At 40.6% G+C, this 25,479-nt stretch overlaps 1 protein-coding gene across 2 annotated transcripts in view; it reads right to left on the minus strand.

The window, feature by feature from the left end:
• LOC311088738 (uncharacterized protein) overlaps positions 1–25,231 on the minus strand; it is a 38,370-nt gene extending 13,139 nt beyond the window's left edge. The window contains exons 1-2 of one of the 2 annotated variants that reach the window (XM_084123015.1): positions 25,125–25,231; positions 23,815–23,886 (exon numbers count right to left, since the gene is read on the minus strand). The gene's annotated coding sequence lies outside the window, so the exon portion shown is untranslated. The remainder of the gene's footprint in view (positions 1–23,814; positions 23,887–25,124) is intronic. The other variant, XM_084123017.1, reaches the window with a different exon arrangement.
• Between the last annotated feature and the right edge of the window lie 248 nt (positions 25,232–25,479).

The raw sequence follows: 25,479 nt of genomic DNA on the forward strand, positions 1-25,479 counted from the left end.
CCTCGCTTTAACTTTGGGCCAATAGAAACTCTGTTGTATTACGTCAATCTGTCAAAGTCGTTATTTCGACATAATATCTCGTAATTTCGCCATAATAAGGGGACATTCTTATCTGCATTAAGCCATATTAAGCGTTCTTATAATGGTTTTCTATGGGAGGAAAATGCTTAACGTGTATGCATTTGTTGCGTTGAACGTTGCGTTCATATTCTGGGCTCATCTGATTTACATAGCCTACTTTGTTATGATTTTAGTATCATAATGATTAATAAATGCACGCACAATTATCCGTGAACTTGATTTTATCAAATGCCTTTCAACTTGTTTGTGAAAAATTCAGAATTAAATGAATGTGCAGCAATTTGCAGAGAGTCTGTAGGCCTACTATACTGTTGTAGCCATTAAATAAGCGCATTTAGTTTCATATTTGTTCAAATATTATGATGTTATTTTGTTTCGTTTATGTTGATTTATGAAAAGTGCAACAGCACGAGTAAGATAGAATGCGCAATATATCGAGAGACGTGGAGCGGGTTATATGATTTTGACCACTTCATTAAGTTTTGTTTTGTAGAAAGCCTTTCTTTAAAGTGAATTTCGTTTTGTATAAATTGTATCTTAATTTTAATACATTTTTCATCAACCAATTGATTGTTTTTAATGAATAAGATGCAAATATAACAGACAATAATCATGGAGGCGCCGCGCGGTCACTTGCACTGCACGTGAACTGGAGCGCATCTCATCCTAACTTAACGAAACTCAGCGTATGCCTCACACAGACATGAGAAATACATCAAATACACAAAGCTTGAAATGTCTTTAAACGAAATAATTCAAAACGAAAAGAAAAAGGCTACTCTCTCTGATTATGTAATCCATGATGTGCATTTCTCTCTATAGGCGCGTTCACTACGAATATGGCGATCGTCAACTTCATCTTTGCAGCCGACACTGTAATAAAAATCAATGCACGCGCCACCGGATTTACAAACGCACATCTTGCTTGTTGTACGCACACATATTATAACATTATTATTAATTAATACATCTTTTAGAATATTTGACTGAATGCTGAATGTTGCGCTTGTTCAATTTAATAAAATTGAAACTTTAATTGTGATCATTAAAATAATTGAATATTAAATATTTAGTGGCCAAGTTTAGCTCATTTATTAATAGTATATATATATATACTAGTGTAGCCCTGAATGTTTTTTGAAAAGTTGACTGACTAAAATGAAACTGGACAATAGCCTATGTAAACCCCCGAAATCATAAGTCGCCTTATTTCATTGTGCTTTGGCTTTGCTGCTGCTTTGCTGCCATATGTCAGTAAAGCTTTCCTGTCGTATCAGCCGTGTGCTCGCAGCGCGCACTCTTCAATATCAAGCGCAAATGCAGCGCGCCCTGTATCACGCAAAAGAAACTAAGAGCATGTACGTCGTGTTCTGTCGTCAATTAAGTATTGAAATAACCAAAAGGGAGATTAAAACTGCGTAATTTTTCATTATTAATATTCTAACATTTTAGCAATATTGCAAAGTCATCAAAACTGACTCGTGTCATAAAAAAAATATTTTGTGACCAAAAATGTGAAAAATACATCTAGCCTAAATGATCGTTCTTGACATTCTTTTAACTATAAGCAACCCAATTTGTCTAGATCTGTAATATTATTTCCTTTGTATAATGAGCTTGTCTTTGTTTTAAATTATATTGTATTTTTATTGTGAGTGTGTTGGAACTGCTGCACAGTCGTGTGATTTAGTCAGCTTGATTAACATTATTACAATGTATTCCTATTTAACACAGATGTTCTTTGCTAATTACATAAACTATAAGCAAAATATAAGTATAGATATATATTTATAAAATAAACAAACAAAAGATTGCACTGGTGTTTGATTGAAATGTAACATCTATATGCAAAATAATCCTTGAAAGATTTCTCATTTAAGGCCATTCCTGTTTGGAATATGTGATTGTGTATTGTCAACAAGCAGAAACATTCTCAATTTCCATTTTGTAGTGTGGACCAGTGATGCGCGGGTCAATGTATAAACAAACCGCACCCGACCGACGTTTTCAACTAACCCGCCCGCAACTCGGACCGCAAAAAACGAAAACGAAAATATTGTACCCGACCCGCTTCCTGACCCGCATTTTTTTTAAAAGTAGCTATAATGCTCATCGTAGCGTCTTAATATAACTTAATATTCTAATTTTGTCAAGAATTATAAAAAATCGTCAATATAAGCTCATAATTTGTACTAAAATAGTCTAAATGTTTAGTTTTAAAAACAATTTTAAAAAGCTGGCTATGTCTATTTTGATGTTTCTGCGCAAGTTCAGCTGACAGTGAGGTTCGGGTTTGTTCCGATCAGAGCTCGTGAGCGGAGAGCGCATTTCTGAATATTCCGCTCCGCTCACGGTCGCTCCCCCAACCCAGATGTCCTGCTGGTTCGAAAATATGTGGAATAAGGGCTGCCTCCGACTAATTTTTTTGTCTAGTCGACTAGTTGTTCATTTAAGCCATTCGTGGACAAATCGCCCCTTTATATTAAATTAATTACTTAAATAGGCTAGCCTATAAGCGTAATGACCGCACGCATAAAGCTTGCCACAAAGAACCGGTTAAAGTAATGATTATGAATGTGTCTAAATTAGCAAGGAGACATTTAATTGTTTAGTAATAAACTGGTGTTTTCTGTGTCGCTGCAAAGATGAAGTTGACAATGCGGAGATTGCGGACTCGCCATGAACGCAAGAGAGAAATGCACATTTCATATGGATTAGCCTACATAATCAGAGAGTAGGCTAGCCTATTTATTTTGGTTTGAATATTTTCGTTTAAAAGTAGACATTTCAAGCTTTCTGTAATATATAGCCTATATTTATCAAATCTGTGAGGCACAAGCTGAGTTTCGGCGCCCTCCAGTTCACATGCAGTGATCGTACGGCGCCTTATTTTGTCTGCTATATATTTGCTTCTTATTTAATAAATACGGGCAATTTATTGATAAAACATTGATCAAAATTAAGATACAATTTATACAAAACGAAAATCTTTTAAAAAGAGTTTTCTATAAAACAAAACTTAATGAAGTCGTCAAAATCATGTTTTACCAAAAACAGCGCCGTTGCTAGGAGGGCGCCAGCGCCTCTGCCTTTCAGCGGCTCTGTCTCGCGAGTGGATGATAGCCCTGAAGACGCCTAGCAATGATAGGCCTATACCTTTAGTGGTAGTATACCTTTAGTTAAGTTATCGCAGCGCGCTAAGAGACAATGTTATCGGAAAATGCAGCCCAGGTATGATGCGTATGATGCATAATGGAGATTCCAAAGCGCTCTTCTTTGGTCAGAACCATGGAGAGCGATCGCGGATTTACTTTAACAATGCAACACAATATTTAAAGAGCATCAAGCTATTAAAAACTATATTATGTATACGCACAGATAATATAACAGTAGGCTATATTAGTCAATATTTTTTTTATTAGGTTAAGCAGTGATTGGATAACGTTTTTTTTTATTTATTTTTTATTTAACGTTTTTAATTTAAGGCCCACCCACAATTGTTCTGGCTTATCCAAAACTGGAATCCTGGCGCCGTGCCTGGTTGGTCGTGCCAGTTTTGTGGTTATCAAATGTGTAAATAGCATCGCAAGAAGTACACATGACAAAGCCAGCACTTTGGTCATCATCTTTCATTATTTCGGCAAATGTCTCCCACACTTTGCTCTTTCTATTTGTGTATTTGCGGAGCTTCCACTCCCCAGTCTTCACCTTTTCTCTTGCCGCCTCCATCTCTACCTGCAGACTGAGCTCGTGCGTCATCTTCGCGCCAGTTATTCAGCCAATAAAGTGTAAATTAAATTTAAAACGTATTCATAGAAAATTGTGTCTAGAACTATATAAATTACAAAGGTTTAATTGGCATCTTTATTTCAAACGACCCGACCGACCGCGACCCGAATATCATTAAAAATATTTTTGGATGACTCGTAACCGCGGGTGACCGCGGGTGACTGCAGGCACCCGCTCATTTCGGATCAACCCGCGCATCACTGGTGTGGACCATTCATTTCAACATTTATTCTCATTCTCATGTTTAAGAATCTGTTATCTGCTTGATAATTTATGCTGCTGCCCACTGACATGCTTTTAAAGCTATTGTTATCCAGTTTTTGGGGGCCTTCAAACACCTTAAAATGCACATATGTAGCTCAGAGAAATCCAAATTTTCTCGGGGGAGCATGCCCCCGAACCCCCCTAACTACCTCACATTTGAATATGCGTGTCTGTGGGGTAATGTGGGCTGGTGTGGCTGTCCCCTGTATATAGACCTACAATATACATTATTATCTGTATCGAATAATGTTATCTTGTAACCCACCCCCAGCCCCTAATGTTTCAGGCTCAGCCCCTGATGTTTTTAAAACCGAGAAACGCCCCTGCCCCTATCCCATCTTTCTCTTTAGCTATTTAGCTATTACATTTAGCTATTACATTTGTGTTGCGGTTATGAGGGGGTCCTTGGAATTTTTTCTGCCCTATGAGGGGTCCCTATCTCCAGATAGTTTGAGAACCCCTGCTCTACAGTAAAAGACCTGGGTGTTATACTAGACTGCAACCTGTCTTTTGAAAATCATATTTCATATGTTACAAAAACAGCCTTTTTCCACCTTAGAAACATTGCTAAGCTACGTAATATGCTATCAGTTTCTGATGCAGAAAAGTTAGTTCATGCATTCATGACCTCGAGACTAGATTACTGTAATGCTTTATTAGCTGGTTGTCCTGCATCCTCAATAAACAAGCTACAGTTAGTCCAAAATGCAGCCGCTAGAGCCACTAGATCAAGAAAATATGATCATATAACACAGATTTTATCATCACTGCATTGGTTACCTATAAAGTTCCGTATTAATTACAAGGTATTGCTACTTACTTCTAAAGCCCTAAACGGCTTAGCTCCAGTCTATTTAACGTATCTTCTATCGTCCTACAATCCATTGCGCTCTTTAAGATCACTAAATTCGAGGCTTTTGGTTATACCTAGGATATCCAGATCCACCAAAGGAGGGAGAGCATTTTCACATTTAGCTCCAAAACTCTGAAATAGCCTTCCTGATACTGTTCGTTGCTCGGACTCACTCTCCCAGTTTAAAACTAGATTAAAGACGCATCTCTTCAGCCAGGCATTCATATAATATTTTAATCTTACAGTTAAATTCGGCCTCTAGTTCATAAACGCCAGAGGAGAACTGGCCCCCGACTGAGCCTGGGTTCTCCCAAGGTTTTTTTTTTTCTCCATTAGGTCACCTGATGGAGTTTTAGGTCACCATTAGGTCACTTGATGGAGTTTTTAGGTTCCTTGCCATTGTTGCCTTTGGCTTGCTCAGTTGGGGATATTTAATTTAATTTAATCAGTCAATAATACTATTGATCATCCTTACCAAACGTGGACGTTTTTTTCCACTAGAAACAAACCTTGTTGTGCTATTTTGATTTAATACTGTGAAGCTGCTTTGATACAATCTGTATTGTGAAAAGCGCTATACAAATATACTTGACTTGACTTGACTAGTTCTCTTACAAAAGATTACTGCAGTTGTTTTTTAGACAAACATATTATAGCCTATAATAATAGATGTCTGTAGTTTTATTGGAGTACAACTGCAGTTTTACTGCAATACATCTATAGCACTAGTAAAATACAAGTCAAGTCAAGTCACCTTCAATTATATACAATAATACAGATTGTTTCAAAGCTCAGGACTCCGTGTCCGTATGGCGTTTGACGTAATCGGGCGACATTTATCACCACAGTAAGCATTTGGATGGGTGAGGATGTCAGTTGAAACAAAACAGACATTTTGAACAGCAATATCCACAAAATACAGAGGTAAGGACAGAACTACGACAGCTAAAGTCTTCATATGAATCAACAAACAAGTTGATTGTGAGAGCTCTGACACAGCATGAGAGAGCTACAGAAGCATCTTTCCAAGTGGCCTGGGTACTAGGCAAAAGCAAGAAGACATTCTCTGATGCAGAGATAGGAGTGTTTAGTGGAGATAGCAGAGTCTTTATTTGAGGGAAAGTAGAGACAGGAGATGTCAGAGAAAAAAAAATGAGAAAAAAATGACACTTAAATTATTTGTTTTGCCACTTTTACACTTGTTATTAATGTATTTTGAATGCAAAAGGCACTTTATTTAAAAACTAGTGTTGATTTGTTATGCATGTTATACATGTTTATTAAAAACAAGTTTTGTAATAACCAATTGTTCCGAACCATTGACATTGATGAAAATTCAGATTTGGACTTTTGAATGTAGACTTTGAGAACCCGTTATACATTATCCTCACCGCTAAACTGAAGGACTCAACAAGGCCAACACTCCAACTCGCCTGATGAACTTTTCTTCCAGAAAACACTTCTCTGTCGTCTAGAGCTGTGCTCAGAATATCGATACAACGATACATCGCCATGAACTCCTGATGATGCGCGTATCGATACAGCAGCTGCCATATCGATTCTGTCATGCTTTTGAACATAGCCAATTATCACGTGACGTCAATTGGCGCCAATTTTAGCAACGCGAGCAGCACCGCGAGACATTCAAAAATGATTAAAAGGATTTTGCCACCGCGACAAAAATATGGGAGAATTTTGGGTTTTACACTAAACCGGAGAGTCAGACATTAGACATGAGTCATGCGATATGCAAGAACTGCAAAACAAAAGTGAAATACTCCGGAAATACAACAAACCTCTCTCTGCATATGACAAGACATCATCCAGACCAGCCAGCCCTGGTCGCAGCAGGTAGCAACACACACCTGTCATCTCAAATGCAGCCAACGTTACCTGATGCTTTTATATCAAAACTCCCACCCACGTCTCAGCGCTCTCAAAAGATTGCAAATGCATTAATGTGCTTCACATGTCAGGATTTACGACTATACAGCGTTGTAAAGAATAACGGCTTCAGACAATTGCTTCACGAGTGTGAGCCACGCTACACAATACCATACGTCAGTTTTTAACAGAAACGGCAATTCCCCGGTTGTATGAAGTTAAGCGAGATGTTCCGCTGTCACTCTCTGCACAAAGAGTTTCCATTTCCTGCGATATTGGACTTCGAGAGCAATGGTAATGTTAATTATATCAACTAGTTATATTATAATAATGCCTTCTCACTTAATTTTATAGATTCGTTTTTTTATCCTGCCTGTGGTTTTTGCTATCTGTAAAAATGATTTGTTTGGATATCAACTCAAAATATGTTCTAGAACAACATACATTTTTAGTAATGTGGTCTACAAAATATGGGCTACATGAGTTCTGTAAAAGTTTTTAATTACAAATGTCATGTTATGATTATTTAAGACCCAGAGTAATGAAGCAGATGAGAACAGTCTCATGATTCCTGTTTTGTGTTCCCCTTTTCTTGTGTGGGTTTTATTATTTCCTGTTTTGTGCCATGTTTTCATAGTCCTTTGTAGTTTTTCCTGTTGATTAGTTCATGATTGTTCCCAGGTGTATCTTGTTTCCTCATTACTTAGTTAAGCTTGTTTGTCCCTGTGTATTTATTGCCCTTGTGTTTCACTTGTTACATTATGGAAGGCATTTTCTGCCAAATTTAAATGAATAAATTAAATGATTAAAATTAAAACCAGATTAACGATTTCATTTAAGAAACTGTAGGCAAAATATGTGACAAAATTGAGAATGAAATTAAATGATTTCATTTTCACGGTGACAGCGCATCATCCCTGTCAAATTGAAAAATAAAATGCATTTGGTGATTTCACATTTCATTTTCACTACAGTCTCGAGGCAAGACTGCCCATATTAAAATGAAAAGCCAAATGTGAAAAAGAAACTACAAATACAGTTTTTACAATGCTCTTTATTAACGCACAAGCAATAAGTGAAACAATTCAAATTCAAATGTAAATTTTAGTTTTCATTTTAATTCCTCTTTTATTTCACAGTTTTCATTTTCGTTTTCATTTTCAAAACCAACCTGCATGTAAATTCTATGTTAATGAGTGGGTGTGGCTTATTCAAGTAACGGCGCTAGAGACACGCCTTATGTAAAGCGAAGTCGTCGACGTCCCGTGTTCATGAGTTGAATGTGTGAAACGAAATTATTTAAATGTGATGATTATATTGTAATCGAGATGACGAGATATGTAGTAACGCCTATATAGCTGTGGTGCGCGAGCTGAAAAACGCGCAGTGGATTGAGCGTGCAGCGGCACAGACCCGCGAGTTGGTCGAGCACATCCCTTTAAACAGACGTCAGTGGAAAGTTTGTAGTTCAGTCGGATGTCATTGGCAAAGAAAGTAAAAAGAGGCATAGCTTATGGGATAAATTTCCCGCCTAAAGTATTGCAGCCACGGATCAAAATATAATAAGCGTGAATCAAAAATTTAAAAACATGTAAAAATATATTGCACAAACTGAAAAAAATAATGCAAAATGATCAGAATAGCAAACAACGTGGTCACGGATCAAAATATAATAAGCGTGAATCAAGAAATAATCATGAATAAAAACTTTATACGTTAACCTTCATGCTTTCTTAAAAAGTGTTTTCCTTGGTTTTATTACTCTGTACTTTGTGCTCTCTTCCATTTTCTGCTCATATTTTACTCTTTTGTACGCTTGAGCTATTTTTCTCTACGCTCTTCTTTCTATGTTCTGCGCTTGCTTTCCCAAATGTTGCAGTTCGAATTTCTTGTAAATTAGGGCAGGCTTAAGCGTTACCATTGGTCCACTAGTTCTAGATTGACAGCTCCTCCTCTAGCCAATCAATCGAAGAGGGGAGTTGACGTCACACCAATGCGACTCGTGGCTACTGATGCTTATACAGGGGAAGACGACAGTTTAATTTAACTTTACAAAGACTTTTAGTGATGCAAAGTACCACACTCTTGTAAAGCCTATGGACTAACTTTAAAACATCATATTTATACAGGAATCATACGTGTCACATACGTGTCACCAAATCACTAAGAAAAGAGGGTTGAAAAGCATTGCTTATAATAAATACACAAAAGCTTGCAAATAGGGTTGCCAACTTATGGAAAGGAAAATAAGGGACAATCGTTGTTCTTTATAGGAAAATAAGGGACAGAATAAGGGACACTCAAAATATTTGTACTGTACCACACAGTGCATATCATTTCAGCATCTACAGTTAAATATGTGTAAAAAAGATGTATAAAGGTTCTCAGACAAACACATTTGGGTCATTTTGTGGAAAAATTAACCAAATTTCAGAAACCAAAGTTTGCATGCCTGCAACTCATATTACAATATCTTAATATTCTTTTAGATTCTAATTCTTAACAAACTTTTCTTTTGGTTTCTTAATTTTTAAGGCCAAATATGGTTAATTTTAAGTCCCAATATAGGGATGTTAATGTGGCTCCATGAGTAAATTAGTTTACGTTTTCAATGGTCGCAAATTTTCTGAAGAACAAATAATGTTGAAACTAGAAATTTATCTTGTTTTGTTTTTTATATCAACACAATTGAAAATTACTGAGTGCCATAAATAGCAATTTTCCAAAGTTTGTGTGCCTGTAACTCTAAAAGTAATAAAGATAGGCCTATCTTAATATCCTTCTATATTCTCATTCTTAATAAACTTCATTTTAAAGGCCCTATATGGTTCAATCCCATAGATATGATGTGGCTCCATGTTCAAATTGTTGAATTTTATCCATTTTCAATATATAGCTACACCAACGCATATTACTGTATCATCAACCTCTATTCAAAACAATAAACATAAAAGGTGTTTTTTTTTGTCAGGAAGATACATATAGATGGCATAATATTCAAATAATTTAACATCTTTGAAATTACAGCCCAAAAAAAAAGCATTTAAACAATGGCACTTAAAATTTTGAACTAGGCCTAAATGTTTTTGCAACCATGTATAAATAAATGAAAAGTGCATAGGCTAATCTCCTGATAAAGAGAACTTAGATGATTAGTATGGGCTGCTTTTGGTGCTTGAGATTGTATTGGTTATTTTGTGTTTCAATAACGAGGTCCAACCAAGTAGCCTATAGGCTGGTACTATTTACTTTAATGTAAAATGTTTTTCTCTATTTAACATTAACTTAATAGTTAAAGATTTTTGATAACGTCTTCCCTCAGGTAGATTGCATGTTTTCTTGCGTTACTCATGTGGATTCATGAACAATAATCACGTTGTTTGTAGTCGCCCAAACTGATTGGGAAATCAAAACACGGACAGTGAAAGAATGGATCTGCCGTTAGCGCGAGTCACGATGACTGTGAACCGGGAGCGACAGCCGGGAGACAGTTTCTGGTCTCATTGACTTCCATAGTAATTTTTTAAATATTTTTTTCCTACTGTGGAAGTCAGTGAGACCCAGAAACTGTCTGGTTACTGACATTCTTCTAAATATCTTCCTTTCTGTTCAGCAGAAGAAAAAAATTCATACAGGTTTGAAACAACATGAGGGTGAGTATATGATGACAGAATTTTCATTTTAAAGTGAACTATCCCTTTAAAGAGCTCCCTTTCCAAAATCACTGCAAAGGATATAAACATAATCCTCAGGGTGTTTAGTGATATGATCCGCAAGAAGTCTGTATTCTGTCCCCCATTGTTAAACCGGACCACTCTGCTATGAAGATCTGCTATCCGTCTTTCAGGACTGGCCAGACCTTTGTGTAAAATAAAATCTAATCCCTTTCTGTGAACATCAAATCAGGATCCTCCGTTGTATTCGTTGTAAATCTCTCATCGTTATCCACATTAACCAATCTGACTTCACGATTGTTTTTTGTCAAAAACATACGTGCATGCACGTCCTCCAGACAAGTGAAAAGTATAATCCACACGCTCCGCCGGTTCATGGAGAAACCTTGTTAAACACGGTCCATGTTTTTTCGAGGAGCTAAAGTCAAATCCTCCATAGTCTCAGTAATCCTTCTTTCAGGAGTTTTTGGGATTGCTGCAGTAGCCATTGCAGGTTAAATGATTTGAAAAAATCACAAGTATCTCACGTCGAGTTTGCGCTCCTTTTTAAACAGCTCATGTGACTATCACGTTGTGTGCGTGGGACTTTGTGTTTGTGTTTTCCCCAAGCAGCAACCTCCCTGTCTCTCTCTTGAAACCAACACGGAAGTGAGTTAAACTGCAATTCATTGACTGGCCGCTTGAGGCTGGCTGCAGAAGTGAGTCAAATCTGTATCTCCCCCATGTTAAAATTACCAACTTTACAGCAGAAAAAAACATGTTTACAGCCTGGATCTCTATGTTGCTTTGGTCTATACAGCTAATTTTGCCCTTCATAACAACTGTGAGGGGAGTGAATTTTTTTATAACTCATCCGTTTAGTTGATTAATTAATAATAATTAAGGGTGTGGCCAGTGGCCACTTGAGTGACAGGTGGATTGCCGCTGATGTCAATGCTAGCCGTTTGTCTGTTGTTACTAGCCGTCACTTCACCTCAGCAAATGTTAGCTGCTGAATTTGCCATCTCTGCAGTGTTTTGTGCTTTTTTTCGGGATTATTTCATACAATTTAATACACCCATTACTTCGCCCACGGCTTAGGATTCCGTCGTTGTCGTCGAGTATCGTTCGAGAGAACAACCAGCGCTGTATTTCAGTTGTTTTCATCTGTGAACATGCACTAATGGATGTCTGACAATTTTAATTGCAGATTTAAAAACGTCAATAAAGGCTTGTTCGTTCTGCTCTCACGGAACAGATTGATTATAATATGCTTATGTACTGTCAGATGAAATCCTGCAGGTGTCGGCGCTTTCTCCGTCCATGCAATAAATGCACATCCTTGAATGAGCGCGGATTTTCTAGCGCATTTACTTCAACTTCATAGGCAATATATCTATGGTTTAACGGTTTAACCCATTTGAGAGGCGGCCAAAATCAGAATTTAAAATGGACTGAATAAGCTCTCTACGAACTTGACGAGCGATGCCGCGCTGACGGACCATAGACTATAAAAAAGTGACTGACATGTGCACATAAATCACTGTCACACTCTCAGAGTAATATTAAGTTACTGCATAATACATTTTCAACTAGCAGAATAGTACAGAAGCACGATACACAGTCTCACTTGTAGCCATGTGTTTTACTATTATAATATTTCGAAGGGCAAAAATAGGAACTTTTAATTGGCTTTACATCATCAACTGTCACTTTAGCGCGAGGCCTGTGCAGTCGCAGACTTGGTACTGTCAGTAGCATAACCTTATAGCATTACCCAGAGCCGTTAACAGCCTGAGCTAACTCGATCACGTCGAGCTAGATGTGCGTGATTACAGATAGCCAGGCTCCTCAGCTCCACTCACTTTGCCTCTTTCCCCATTTTCTGTTATCCGGGAGTGACGCGAGGCCAAGATGGCGACGGCCGGCTCCGCCCACTTTAGGCTTCAAAAATGCTCTTCAGAAACCTACGGGTGACGTCACGGACACTACGTCCATATTTCTTTACAGTCTATGGTTTTCCCACAGTGAAACATGTTGTGGGAGTGTTAGTGGGTGGAGTCTGTGCGGGGCTCCGGCCTCGTTTATAGATGTTCACCCTGTAAGCCCGAACAGTACTACTAGCTTATAAAGACTGAGGTCATTACAGTTAAAATCTCTTGCTGAGTTAATCCACCTTTAAACTATTAATGTATGAACAAATATGTATTTTTATGTGTGTGTGCCTCAGCATTTCTGAGTGAACACCGATGGTTCACTCACTATTTTTAAGTGTACTGTCGATCACGTGATATGACGTCATGACGTGCGGCCCTAACTGACATTACCTGAAAAATCTATCCAAGATGGCTACCCTCTTGAGCGACGTGGTATCAACAGGGGGGCAGCGTTTCATATTATTTTGAAGCTTCCCCGGGCGCCGCCATTGGCTAGCAGACCATCACCTGCTGTTAGCATTGTTGTGTTCACGTAATACATAAAGTATACACATAGCTATACAGTTCTAGTTCTGTTATTCAAGATGCCTGTTTTACGTTGCACATTCTGACACTATGAGGCCACCGTAGGTGTGCGCTGTTGTTTTTGGTTCCGGAAAATAAACGAGTGAGTTTGATGCATTGAAAGTGAAACTAGTCGTTATTTTTTTAGCAACATAACATTGGCGACAAGGATGGCTGATGCCCCGGTTTTTTCTCTGCCACCTCCGGATTTTTTTCTTCCCCTCCCTGGCGAACCTGTCGTTCCTTGGAATCAGTGGAGAATGTCTTTTGAACTATACCTTTTAGCTATTGGATTGGATAATGCCTCTAGCGCGAGGAAGCGCGCTATTCTACTGCACCTGCTGGGAGCGGAGGGGAACAGGATTTTCAACACGCTCGATGGTACTCTGGACACTTATAATGCTGTAATTACGGCTTTGACTGGACATTTTGTGAAGTCACAGAACATCCTCTTTCAGCGGCTGGAGTTCAGACAAAGATGTCAGCGCCCTGGTGAGTCTGCTAGGCAGTTTGTAGCAGATTTAAAAGCCTTAGGACAGTGCTGTAATTTCGGCGTCATGAGGGATGAACTTACTCGAGACGAGCTCATTGAAAAAACGTCTAATCCCAGAGTCCAGGAGGAGTTATTACTCAAAGATGCAACACTGTCACTTGAGGATGCATTAACACTCACCTTACAAGTGGAGGCGGCAACTCAATGTGCTGCTAAAATAGCAGAAAACAAGTCTCATACTGCCGTTATTGAACAGCCAGTGCAACAGTTATCAAGCTCAGACAACCGGGCTGACCCTGCTGCTATACAGGTCGCGCGCCCCCAGCAAACACGGCAGCAGAGACGCTGTGGGAATTGTGGCTCCACCCGTCATGCCACAAGGGCTCAGGACTGCCCTGCTAGGGGCCAAACATGCAGACGATGTCAGAAACCTAACCACTTTGCTAAATGGTGCCGGTCCGCTCCGGCTGACTACCCTGAACAATTACATGACCCGGTGGTGCCAGTGCGCACTATAGGCCCCCACCCAGGGACCTTCTCCAGGTGCCCCGTATACCTGGATGGATGCTGTGTCCCTCTTCTCCTTGACACTGGGGCCAAGGTGTCACTGCTGAATGTTGACACCTGTAACCTACTCTTCCCAAACAGACAGCTGCAGCCCCCATCCACTGCTCTCTGTGGCTATGGCCACAGCAAAATTGACGTTATTGGCCTACTTTACCTCCCAGTTCGCTACACCTCCGCAACTGTGGACCGTTTCCCATTCCACATTACACGCCACGGTGAGAACATCATGGGCCTTGACCTCTTTCTCAGCCTTGGTTTTACCCTACAGGACAACAACGGAACACGAATACTACAAGTGGGTTCCCCTTGGCTACAAAGCCGGCCTGAACTGTTCAATGGCCTTGGGTGTCTCACCTCATTCACACACAAACCTCTCCTTGACCACAGCGTGCCTCCCGTGGTCCAGTCCCTTCGGCGTGTTCCCCTGGCTCTGAGGGACGGCGTTACACAGGAGCTCCAACGCCTCCAGGCTGACGGCATCATAGAACGCATTGATGCCTCTCCGTGGGTGTCCAACCTCGTCATCGCCAGGAAGACGCTTTTATTACTCATACTGACCTGTACCGCTATACAAGGATGCCTTTTGGGCTCAGTTCAGCACCAAGCTGTTTTCAAAAGATCATGTCCACAATCCTCGTCAGCTGCCCCGGTACTGTGGCCTATTTGGATGACATTGTGGTACATGGGCCAGATGTTGACACACACAACGCCCGCCTGGAACGGGTCTTTGACTCCCTCAGCCGCCTCCATGTCACCTTGAACACTGAGAAGTGTACGTTCTCCGCACCGGCCATTGATTTTGTCGGGTTCCGTGTGTCAGCAGATGCTATCTCCCCTCTTCAGTCGAATGTGGCAGCCATCAGCGCAGTCCCCAACCCCACGACAGCCTCGCAGCTGGCTTCGTTCCTGGGAATGACAGCCTACTACATGCGTTTCCTGACACAGTACTCCTCTGTCACGGCCCCGCTGAGGATGCTGCTCAGGCAGGATGCTCCCTGGACCTGGACTTCTGAATGCCAGGCAGGTTTTGACGAACTGAAGCGTCTCCTCACGACGTCTCCGATCCTGGCACACTTCCAGCTGGACTGCCCCACATTTGTGACCTGTGATGCATCTGCTGTGGCTCTGGGCGCCGTTCTGTCACAGCTCCATGACGGCGTGGAGAGGCCCGTAGCCTTCGCCTCCCGGGCGCTCAGCCCCACTGAGCAGAAATACTCAGTGGGTGAAAGGGAGGCCCTCGCCTGCATTTGGGCGTGCGAGAGGTGGCATTTGTACCTGTATGGACGGTCTTTTACTCTACGAACGGACCACCAGGCCCTGACAGCCCTGATGTCCACTTCAGGCGGAGGACACAGGCCCCTTCTGCTCTACAGATGGTCAGACCGCCTGCAGCAGTATGATTTTCAGTTACAATTCACACCTGGCAAGACTAATGTTGTAGCAGATTTTCTATCCCACCCTGCCGCCACACAGTGCTCCGCTGTCTCTCCAGAGGATGAGGAGGAGGTAGTACACCTGGTCCACTCACCACTTAAGGACACAGTCTCCCTCCGTGACCTGGAGTCGGCCTCAGCAGCCGAGCCAGTCTTCAGCATGCTTCGTGACTATATCAGACATGGTTGGCCTGCCGCGTCCCACCAGAACTGGAGCCATACTATCGAGTGAAGCATGAACTGTCATGCTGGGGTGAGGCCTGCATCGCTCGTGGCCTCTGTGCTGTTATCCCAGTGGCCCTCAGAGGGTGTGTCTTGCAAATGGCACATCAAGGACACCTCGGCATCGTCAAAGCCAAACAACGGTGCCGTGACGTTGTGTGGTGGCCCGCCATGGATCGTGACCTTGAGGGACTTATCCGCTCCTGTGCAGCGTGCCTCACCAGTGGGAAGACTGGTCCGCCTGCTTCAACTCCATTACAGCCGGTAGACTGGCCGTCTGCACCATGGGACCACTTGCAGCTTGATATCTGTGGTGAGCTGTACAATGTGCCACACCATCAGAGGTTTCTCGTGGTGTTCTACGACCTGCACTCCAAGTGGCCTGAGGTGGCTCCCATGGGTACGGTTACCTCTGCTGCTGTGGTCAACTTTCTCGATCAGCTGTTTTCCCGCTGGGGCTTGCCTCGTGCAATTACCACGGACAATGGTCCTCAGTTCCTGTCCTTGGAGTTCACCACCTTCCTTGCCAACAAAGGTGTTACTCATATCCGAACCTCTGTTTATCACCCCCAAGCCAACGGAGGGGTGGAACGATTCAACCAATCCCTGAAAAATGGACTGCGTGCTCACATGTCTGAGGGATACTCCCTGATGGCCGCACTGTCACAGACCCTCCTCCACTACAGAGCAACTGCCCACTCTACAACAGGGGTCTCCCCTGCTGCACTCATGCTGAAAAGGGAGCTTGTGCTTCCCCTGTCAAGACTCCGTCCACCAATGGCCGCGGGCCCACGGCCATGCCCAGCAGCAGTAAAGTCTCACGTCAAGAGACAACAGAGTTCCATGAAGCGGAGGTTCGATGAGAAGCACAAGGCTAAGTAGCCTGCTATCAAAGTGTCAGACTGGGTCAGAACCCGCCGGCCCCACAGAGCTAACAAGCTCTCATCATTCTGGTCGGCTCCGTACCAGGTCAGTCGGCAGCTCGGCCCAGCTTCATTTCAGCTGACTGATGGTTCCCGTTGGCACGCCAGCTGCCTGCGCAGAGTGCCCTCCCCTCTTCACCACCCTCATCTGGCAGGGGTGGAGCAGAGCATCCCAGTAACTGAGCCGGCCCCTCACGTGCCAGATCCCATTGCGGCACCTCTTGCCCAAGCTGTTCCGGCTGCTCAGGGAATCGCTCCTGCTTCAGCCCCGCTGCCGGGCCCCCTGGTTCCTGAGCCCCGCCCTGTCAGGGTTCGTACACGCCCTGGGCACTTTGAAGACTTTGTTGCTACCTTTCACGTCTGAACATTCGGAGAGGGGGGGAAATGTTGTGTTCACGTAATACATAAAGTATACACATAGCTATACAGTTCTAGTTCTGTTATTCAAGATGCCTGTTTTACGTTGCACATTCTGACACTGTGAGTTTGATGCATTGAAAGTGAAACTAGTCGTTATTTTTTTAGCAACATAACAAGCATCCCATTGACTCCCATTCATTTTGGCGTCACTTTGACAGCGAATAACTTTACATCCGAGACGTTTAAAGACTCCATTTGTCCATTATTTATTTCTAAAGAAACAAGAAAATGTATAAAAGGCTCCATTACCTTGTATCTTACGTTATGGCCCTGTAGAAGCAGTTTTTGTGAAAATAGGCTAACGATTGCGCCATAACCACGCGACTCTCTGTCGCGTAGTAGAGAGATTACCGTATGGACAGGAGGAGAAGATCGCGGGCGATCGGGGGACGTGGAGGCAAAATGACACAATAATTAATCAGAATACTCAGCAAAAGTCGCTCCTGCTCCAGCTCATGGACAGCTCCTACTCACACTCTCCGTCTCTGCAAGATTCGGAAGGGAATGATTCAGATTTCGCTTGGCACAGCTACTAGAAGACAGACGGGTTGCTCACGTCACATCTACGTCGTCAAGCTCAGTTTGAGTCTGCGCAGTCGCTCAGCCATCAGGAAGTTAATGCTGCTAATTGACTTCACTTGTCTCCGTTGAATCCAATGGGGTCGCTGTGTCCAGTTTATATACTGTCTATGGGTATCAAGCATGAAACAACTTGTAAGTAAACCAAAACACTTCAAAACTACTTTGCTAGTTGTAATATTGTAAGAATATCATATTACACGTGATATTTGACTGCTAGACGAGGCTATTTTTAGTATTTAAGTTGCAAGCGTGGTGCCACGGTTCACGGTGCCGTGGGCGCGATTAACGTCAGTCCGCCTGCTAGTGACTGTTAATGTGGCAGGGCAATAATGTTAACGTTAGTCAGTAACTCTTTTCAGTAAGCGATAGTCCTTCTGTTTTTGAGTGTGTTGCTGCTGTTTGTGTTAAGCGCCCTGCTCTGGTAAGTTCAATGTGATGTTATTCATACATGCACCCAAATGAGCTAGTGGCTAACGTTAGCTGTAACTTTTACTCAAACAAAGTTAAGGTTATGGACATAATAGTTACCAAATGAACTTTTATTAAACCTTTACAAACGTCTTTTCTACGGTGACCGGGAGGGGACATGTTCGGTTCACTTATTTTTGTCGTGGCCACAACATATAAACTCGTGGGAACGTGATATTAAGTCGTGGGAACGTCATAATATCTCGTGGGAACGTCATATTAAGTCGTGGCCACGAGATCATTTTGTTGAGGTAACGACATCATTATGTCGTGGCCACGCGATGCAAAGTCGTGGCCTCGAGATCATATGTTGAGGGAACGATATATTTTTCTCGTGGCCACAAGATCATTTTGTTGAGGTAACGACATCATTATGTCGTGGCCACGCGTTGAGGGAGCCACAGCGGCCAATACTGTAACCGTACCATAGACTGGGCTACAGCAGAGATGGAGATGACAGAAGAAATAACATTTTACTTTAAATTAGGAATGTCATATAAAGATATAGTGCGGTCTTTGGCATTAAGACATGGGTACGTTATAAGTGAGAGACACATGAAGCGCATTCTTAGACTTTGTCGCACGCATATTTAGGGACCGTCTCAAAATTACATGCGACATTGGCATAAACATTTCTAACTTCAATAGCATTTGAAGACAATGACTTACAGTCATAAAACCAACTGTACACTGTTCACCCAGGTCTCATGTATGATGCACACCTTTTAGATTTTTGATATATATGACAATAAACTGCTAAATCATATGCAAATATTGTAGGCCTATTTCACTACTGCCACATACCTGACACCTAGATGAACAATGTACAGTTGGTTTTATGACTGTAAGTCATTGTCTTCAAATGCTATTGAGCTTTAAATGTGGTCATATTCTGTATATGATCCCACACAGTAGTGAAATACATAGCATTATTTGCATATGATTTAGCAGTTTACTGTCATATCAAAAATATTAAAGGTGTGCATCATACATGAGACCTATATGAACAATGTACAGTTGGTTTTATGACTGTAAGTCATTGTCTTCAAATGCTATTGAGCTTTAAATATTGTCATATTCTGTATATGATCCCACACAGTAGTGAAATACATAGCATTATTTGCATATGATTTAGCAGTTTACTGTCATATCAAAAATATTAAAGGTGTGCATCATACATGAGACCTATATGAACAATGTACAGTTGGTTTTATGACTGTAAGTCATTGTCTTCAAATGCTATTGAGCTTTAAATATTGTCATATTCTGTATATGATCCCATACAGTAGTGAAATACATAGCAATATTTGCATATGATTTAGCAGTTTATTGTCATAAATATCAAAAATATTAAAGGTGTGCATCATACATGAGACCTGGGTGAACAATGTACAATTGGTTTTATGACTGTAAGTCATTGTCTTCAAATGCTGTTGAAGTTAGAAACGTTTATGCCAATGTCGCATGTAATTTTGAGACGGTCCCTAAATATGCGTGCGACAAAAAAAGTCTAAGAATGCGCTTATCTTTATAACGTACCCATGTCTTAATGCCAAAGACCGCACTATATCTTTATGACATTCCTAATTTAAAGTAAAATGTTATTTCTTCTGTCATCTCCATCTCTGCTGTAGCCCAGTCTATGGTACGGTTACAGTATTGGCCGCTGTGGCTCCCTCAACGCGTGGCCACGACATAATGATGTCGTTACCTCAACAAAATGATCTCGTGGCCACGACTTAATATGACGTTCCCATGAGATATTATGACGTTCCCACGACTTAATATCACGTTCCCACGAGTTTATATGTTGTGGCCACGACAAAAATAAGTGAACCGAACATGTCCCCTCCCGGTCACCGTACTTTTCATTATAGGTTGAAGTGGAAGGAATGCAGTGAGCATCCCCCAAAATCAAGGTGACTCAAATGTTAATTTAGGCTGTAACTATTTTTCACCATTTCTTTTATTTGGAGCCTAATTCATTAGCATCAATCAAAAGTCTCTTAAAAATTAAATATCTTGCTGTCTGTTCTTGTGTGCATGTGCAGACATACATTGTCACCAGAGAGCAACTTTATCGGCAAGTTACATTCACTTGAAATTTTGTATCATATTTTGTATCATTCATTTGTAAAGAGGTTGAATGCATAATTTGACTGGTTTCATATTGATTGTTTTATCTGTGCAGGTGAAGGTCTTCTTGGGGAAATGGCCGGCTCTTCAGATTGAATCACAGGTAAAACAGACTCACTTCTCTTTTCTGCCACTCTTCACAACATATTTCTATGCCAAATTTTGAATATGTATCACATTCAAATGGAACAGCAAATGCCACTATTCACTGTGTGTAAGAACTATCACTTTGCATGTGACCATGTTGCTCAACAATGTATTTTAACGGAACATGTTGCATCACAAATGTGTTTTCTGTTGCAAATCGAGTATTAGTCTTTTTATATAATTATTTTTGTTTGTTTTTGGTTTTGTAGCTTTGTGCTGAGTTCCAACGCATCACAAACGTCAACCTACGGAACCAGTTCTACGCTGTGCTTGACCAACATACACCTGCACTGGTGGCCTTGTATAGGCAGAAGGCGGCACGAACCGGAAAGATATCAGAGGCGCTGTGTGACATCTTAAAGATTTATGAACTCCAGGGGTCTCATTTATAAAACTGTGCGTAGGAACCTTACTAAAAGTGTACGTGCGCCCTAAAGCCAAAAATGGCGTAAGCAAAAAAATATTCAGACTAAAACCGTTCGTACGCCAGAACCTGCGCAGAATTCACTTTATAAATCCCAGTCAGCGGAAGATTGTGCGCACATGCGTCTCCTCCCCGAAATAACCATATATGGAGCTTACAACGCCTAGTTTTACTATGCAGATCCTCATCTGCATATCATTTGCATATGATTATTCATCCACGTGATAACGTTTAACGGTACAAGACACATTAATAAAAAATCAAGTAGTTGCAAGACACATTAATAAAAAATCAAGTAGTTGCAAGACACATTAATAAAAAATCAAGTAGTTGCCTATCCTTGCCTTGTTTTTGAATACATAAATCAAATAGTGTAAAATACATTTCAGAGAAAGTTTTTCTCAATCTTTTCCACTGGCCGAATTGTATTTTTAATTGATTTATATTTTTAATGGAGACAGATAGGCCTTGTTGTGCATTATTTGCACGAAACTATTTTCTCAGACAATCTGGTATTATCATGATAAGCAATTATCTCTGTGGTTAAAACATTAAAACACAGCACGCCACAGCAAAAGTGTTTAAAAACATCGCATCCACAACAAATATTTCTATTGATTGAATTTGAATATAAAAATGTTGTAACTTCTCAGTAATGATTTCATGTTTAAGTGCTTAACTCCATTAATTTGAATGTCATATTTAATCTAAATGTTTATACCAGAAGTAAAACATAGTTTAAATCATTATTTTATTTATTTAAACTGTTATTTGCGTCAGTTTCACTAAACGGCCCAACGCGCTCGCTGGCGCGGACATTTAAGAAGGGATGGATATTTGCTTCAAGTGACAGGCTTGGTGGGTGAAATTATATTTGTATTATCTTTCTGTATATGTTTAATTTTCTTTAGATTTTCTGTCTAAAAGTGACCAAAAATACACTTAACTCCAGCTCACCATCGGTGTCGCCAATTCCCTTTGTCTCCAGAATGTGCGTACGCACGGCTCAAAGTTTGCTTAAAGGTGCGCACATTCTCCCGTCAAGTTTGTTTTTTATAGATCACAACCTTTGCGTGGGAACTGGCGTACGTACGTTTCCAGCTCCGTTTTGTGCGTACGCACGCTTTATAAATGAGACCCCAGGTGAGTTAAAGATGAACTTTGTGCTTCAGGTCCCACTGGACAGCAGGGCCTCAGGGTGTCATTGTCTCTCTAACACTTTGCCAAATGCCATGAAATGTGGTCAGCACATCCATACTGAAAGAAGAATGAAATCTGTAAAAATATTAATTTTTGCTTGTTCTTCCAGGAAGTGCACGATGTCAATATGAAGCGTACTGTAGCCCTTCGTGCCCTCCCGGTATACCTGCGTGAGGAGGATGAAAAGTACGACTGTCTTCTTTAATAAATAAAAAACACGGATCTCTGAATACGTCTTTTATTATACACTTCTTTTTTAAAACAATATATACATGTTGTTTTATTGATTTTTATTTTATTTTAAAAGTGTACAAAACATCTATAAAATATTTCACCTACCTTTTAAAATTACTGAGCGTGGGAGATTTTCCCACGCTTCAGATGTTCAACCCATGAGTGGGAGGAGCTAGCGTGGGAATTTTCCCACGTCAAGAAGTGGGCGGGGCTTAAAGGAACACTCCACCATTTTTTGAAATAGGGCTTATTCACCTTCTTTCCTACATTTAGATAGGTGGGCAAATGCATTTTTGTCTCAGTGCATGCATTGTTTTAGTTTGACAGGGTCGGTGCTAGCTTAGCTTAGCATAATGAATGGAATCCTTTGTTGCCAGCTAGCATGTCCTGAGTAAAAGTGATATAAAAAATAAATAAAAACCCACCTAATTACTTCTTGTGGCCTGCGTATTCACAATAAGTACAAATAGAGATGCAGATTAACACTAGGCGATTTCCTAGGCAGATATTGACTGCCTTGACCTAGGCAGGGGGAAGCACAGGCGAAGCACTGCTACTTGGGCGCAGAGATATCATGCCCAAGTAGCAGTGCTTCGCCTGTGCTTCCCCCTAATATAGTCCTTAATATATAAGTCAATATCTGCCTAGGACATCGCCTAGTGTTAATCTGCATCTCTATTTGTACTTGTTGTGAATACGCAGGCCACAAGAAGTAATTAGGTGGGTTTTTTTAATTTTTTATATCACTTTTACTCAGGACATGCTAGCTGGCAACAAAGGATTCCATTCATTATGCTAAGCTAAGCTAGCACCGACCCTGTCAAACTAAAACAATGCATGCACTGAGACAAAAATGCATTTGCCCACCTATCTAAATGTAGGAAAGAAGGTGAATAAGCCCTATTTCAAAAAACGGTGGAGTGTTCCTTTAAGGGCCATAAATCACTCAAAAGTGACACAAGGTGCCCTTTATACTCTCTCTGATTCCTTAATTTGTACACAAAGTGCATTTATTTATTCATTTTGATCAAAACGATATGGAATTAAGGATATTTTGATTACAAAACGGAAATACTGAGCCTCAAAAGAAATGATGCCTAGTCTGTAAGATGCAATATACTACTGTAACTGATTATATTAATCTAGTTACACAAGTCAGGCAAATAGTCAAACATGTAAGGCAGCAGATATTAACTCATATGCACTGGCCTTAGCTTTAGGCCTAACGTTACCAGAAATACACTAACTTATCAATTATCAATTGCTGCTATGCTGAATGTAATAAAAATCATAACCATTCTCGTGTTTCTCCTAGTTATATTTTTAGTCACTTAAGTTTTAATCCGTCTACTTGTCCGGTCAGGCAAGTAAATGTCTTTCACTTGCCCCTTCAAAAAATCCACTTGTGTCGCATACAAGCGTTAGTAGAAGGCTAATGAGCTAACGTCAGTGCATTGATTGAAAATATACACAAGTCATTGTAACCACTCAGGTAACTTTTTCAGATTAACGAGTGAGATAGACACATGATTGACTTTACCTGCTTCTGTGCATTAAAATGAGAAATAATATGACGCTTCAGCTTGTTCACGGCCTGCCACATGTGGTATCTCTGGTGAAAAGATTAAACAATGGGGGAGGGGTTGAGATATGCCAGTGACAACATATGACGAACACATTCCCAATGATAGACTGTAAAAAAAAGATTATTATTATTATTAAAATTATCCCAATAAATATTATTCCGTTGGCGCAGACATTTTATTGCTCTGCCATTTTAATTTTTTATTTGCTTAGGCTTGTCTATCTGCTACATTTAGATTTTAATAGCAATAAGTAATTAATCCCAAATCAAGATGGCTAAGATAATCTCGGAGATGTTAAAAGTTGAATAGCCTATATCTTTTAATTATGTTTAATTAAAAAATAAATAAAAAGCTTTTAATGTATTAATTAAAAACATTTATATAATTAAGATCTTTATATTGTGCTGATTTGGCTATTTCTACATGTGCTTTTTTTTGTAAAGTTTTGTCTCCTGAAATCTGTGATTTGAATGACCATTTCAATACCATTACACCTGTCAGAATGTGCGATTCAAATGAAAAGTTTGCTTTCGTATTCGTGGAGATTCTGACAACTATAGGCTACTCGTCAGTCTGGACAAGACAAGCGTGTTCTTCTTCCGAGACGAGTCCGACACTCCAGTTACTGCAGCGACGCACCGTGCTGGATTCATACCGATCTGCCTTGTACATTAGCCTGCTGCAGGGGTAGAAATGCACTTTATCTAGGCTATAGAGACATCAGACTAGAATTATAGATCATATTTGATAAGTGCTTTTCGTAACCCAATCGATTGAAGTAAGATAAACTTTTTTTGAATAAAAGCCGATGGGGGGAAGTTAAGCCGACGCCCCACCATAAACCATCAGTATCCGAGCTGTCATCTGGGGTGGCAAAGCTAATTTTTAGGGTTGCAGCTGCCACCACGTGCCACGCCCCGCTCCTACGACGACAGACACAACGTTTTGTCGGGCCATCCGTCCCTTTGCGCGTCGGGGTTTCTCTTGTCATTAAACCGTGGAGACGTTGCCTAATGCTTCAGAAAATCCAATCTGCCTGTTTATATGACAGTCGCATTGGCACATATCTAATATCTGATTTATATCCACATATGAATGAGGCCTGAAACCGATCTCAAAATATCCGAATGCATGCGTTTTTTTCCTGTTTATACGGTCATAGAACACATCCGATCTGTGTCGCATATGACCAAAAAATCGGAATTGGGTCACATTTCACTGACAGTGTAAACGAGGCCTAAGAGGAGAAGATGACATGACTTACCCTGTTTGTTGACTGATCGTGATGTAGTCTAGTTTTTTTGTAGTGAGCATAGCCTACTGTAATATACCCCTGTAATATACCCCACTCTCAGACACCAGCGCTTCCTCTTACGGACACGAACCGGAAATATGTTTCCAGCAGTTCATTCGCATTGCATTGATTGACGCTGTTGACAACCCGATCCCTGGACACGGAAACTAGCTCAAGTTATGCCGAACTTTAATTTTGACAGGTTGTCGTAAAGACATTACAGTTTCAATGTGTATGAAACGAATGAATGACGATAGTTTTATCAAATGAAATGGTGAAATTCTCGTGAAGTGACTCTCATAGCTACTCTGCGATGAAGTGCACG

The sequence above is a fragment of the Abramis brama genome, assembly GCF_963993115.1.
Source record: "Abramis brama genome assembly, chromosome: 8".
Classification (NCBI taxonomy): domain Eukaryota; kingdom Metazoa; phylum Chordata; class Actinopteri; order Cypriniformes; family Leuciscidae; genus Abramis; species Abramis brama.